Consider the following 2,961-nt stretch of genomic DNA (forward strand, 5'->3'; position numbering starts at 1 on the left):
TCACTACATTTTTCAGGTAATCCTCCCATTAAAGCAGATATAGAACTACCTAAAGGAATAGTTTCTAATTCATTAATTTTATCTTTTTGGATACATAAGTCTTTTAGAAACTTTGCATATTTAGGTACCTGCTGAATAACATCAAAAAGGGAACAGTTACCTCAACCTTTTTGAATATCTCTACCATTTTAGGATCAGGTTCCAGATGCTTCCTAGGCTTCATTGCAAGTTGTGAAAATGGAATGGGAGTAGTGTTTTCTGTGGTGCCTGCACCTTTTTGTGCCTCTTCCTGTGGTTGAGCTATCTCTTCTTCGGCTATGTCCTGTATATCCTCTTCCTCTTCAACATCTTCGATTTCTACCACCTCTTCAGCTGAGGCGTATTCTGGTGAGCTTGGTTCCTCCTGATTCCTCTCCTGTAGTGTGGTTCCGGACCTCAGGGTGATGGCATTAATTCCTCCCTTTGGATTGGGTAATGGTTGAGAGGGGATTCCAGTGGTGCTTGAAGGTTGGTTACTGGAATTTTTCGCTGAACCAAGTTGTGTCATAAAAGCTTGTAGAGTAGAGGTGAAACCATTTAGACTGGCGTTAATACTGTTCACGATGGTATTTTCCATGGCCAGTTGTCTTTTCTCAAAAGCTTGTAATAATTCTTCATTAGAAGATACAGAAGAATGAGTAAATTGAGAGGTTTGCTGCTGATTGTTCGGTGGTCCTTGGTTTTGCCTCAGGTGAGGTGCTCGGTATGGTTGATTTTGTTGCCTGTTGTTGTAATTATTCCACCTCTGATTTCCCTGATTATCTCTGCCTCCCCTATTATTGTTATCTCTCCAATTCTGGTTTGAATTGTCCTGCTATCCATGGTTATTATTTCCACTTTGATTGTACCCTTGGTTGGGGCGGTCATAGAAGTTGTGAGTGGATGCCACCATGTTGTCTTCTTGTTGGAGCTGCGGGCATTCATCAGTGTAATGGCTGTAATCAGCACAAATTCCACAAATTCTTTGTGGAACTAGTTGTTGGTTTTGCTGCGGTTGAGTTTGCTGAGCTTGTTGATTTAACTGCATTTGCTTCAGCAGGTTGGTCATTTCACAGATGCTTCGATTTAGAGCAGCAGTCTCTATGCCAGAAGATACTTCTGCAACGGCCCTTGAACGACCTTGCTTCTGTCTGTGGTTCCGAGTAGATTCAGCTAAATCACTGATCAATTGCCAAGCTTCATCAGTGGTCTTGTACTTCTTCATAGACCCATTGCTGGCACTTTCCAATGTGGTCTTATCTTGGGGTCTCATACCTTGTGTGACATAGCTGAGTAGCACGATCTTGTCGATCATGTGGTGGGGGCATGCTTCCAGAAGATTATTGAAGCGCTCCCAGTATTCAAAGAGAGTCTCATTGTCATCCTGAACAATTGTAGAGATATCCTTCCTCAGTTTATCAGTAACTTCAGATAGGAAGAATTTCTCCAGGAACTCCTTTCTGAGTGTATCCCAGTTGGATACGTTTGCTAGAGGTTGAGTGTAGTACCACTCTCTTGCTTTTCCCTCAAGAGAGAACGGAAAAGCTTTCAGTAGAATTGAAGTTTCATCAGCGCCATCACGCCTGACAGTAGAACAGGCTGCCTGGAAATCTCTCAAGTGCTTGATAGGCTCTTGAGTAGGTAGGCCATGAAACTTCGGCATCAAATTTAGCAGTGCGGTCTTTATTTCAAAATCCGTTGCTACCGCTGGATGATGCGCTTGAAACGGTTGCAGTGTAAAATCAGGAGCTCCTTCCTCCTGAATGGTAATTCTTCTAGCTGCCATGTTTTCTGCACGTAAAACAACCGAATCAGTAGAACGGGGGCTGGTTTCTTCCTCAGATTCACTTTCAGATCCGCCCTCAGAGCGGACTAACCTACGCTGTTCTCGCCTTATTCGTGAAATTGTTCTTTCAATTTCAGGATCGAATATTAGCAAGCACGGATCAGGAAGTGAACGTGTCATTTGACAGAAGAAACACGCAGCTCATAGTAGCAAAATTAAAGAAAATGCAAATAAATAAATTCTAATTAATAAAATAAGCACTCTATTGCAACTCCCCGGCAACGTCGCCAAAAATTAATAGAGTGCAGAAGCTGGTGAATTAAAAATTTATTAAAATGGTTACGTTGCAAGTATAGTTCTTAACTCACCGAAAATCTGCCTATCAATTTAGAAATATGTCACTGAAAGTTTAAATTAAAATTACTGGGAGTTTTAAGTCCCAGGTCGTCTCCCAACGAGTTACAGAAAAATGTGCTGTTTTATTAATCAGATATTCCAAAAAGAGTTGAGCTAAGTAAATTGGGATTTAAATTGAGGAATTTTAAATAATAAAAATAAGAGGCCTTGACTGGGAATTGATTGGTTAGAATCTCTATCATTGATGGTGTGATTGTAAGATTAATTTATAATTAGTAGTTGTTCTGTTTGGTTATCCCTTACTAGGTAAGAGAAAGTCAAACAAGTGGAAATGCCAGATCTGTTCACAAGTTGCAACCCACTTAGTTCAAAGGGATTGGCGTCGGTGACAGGATAGCAATCCAACATTCAACCCAATTACAAATTTTTCTTTCAATCCTTCCAACTCAAGAGTTCCTTTTAATCAACTCCCCATCAAGTAATGAAACTACTCACGCATTGTAAATAAAGAATCCATGGCACATGAAAGGGAATTAAAAGAAGACATGATTATTGGAATGGAATTTAAATTAAAAAGAAATAATCCTTGCATTAATTAATCATAAAAATATCTGAATGACAAAATTGAACATAACAAAGAACATGGAAGAATAAAACCAAGTTAAGAGAATAAACTAGAGTGATGAAGTCTTGATGAGGAAAATAACTCTTCTCAATGTTCCAATGCCAAGATCAATTGAAAATTAAAATTCTTAAACCTAGAGAGAAAAAAAACCTAAGAGAGTCAAAAACTAGATCTA

At 39.3% G+C, this 2,961-nt stretch overlaps 1 non-coding gene across 1 annotated transcript; it reads left to right on the plus strand.

Moving 5' to 3' along the window:
- The first annotated feature begins 1,331 nt into the window (after positions 1–1,331).
- On the plus strand, positions 1,332–1,435 carry LOC112804530 (small nucleolar RNA R71). Its single transcript, XR_003203142.1, has one exon. It is a non-coding gene; the product is annotated as a small nucleolar RNA R71 (small nucleolar RNA).
- Positions 1,436–2,961: the final 1,526 nt, after the last annotated feature.

This window comes from Arachis hypogaea, chromosome 5, assembly GCF_003086295.3.
Source record: "Arachis hypogaea cultivar Tifrunner chromosome 5, arahy.Tifrunner.gnm2.J5K5, whole genome shotgun sequence".
NCBI classification, from domain to species: domain Eukaryota; kingdom Viridiplantae; phylum Streptophyta; class Magnoliopsida; order Fabales; family Fabaceae; genus Arachis; species Arachis hypogaea.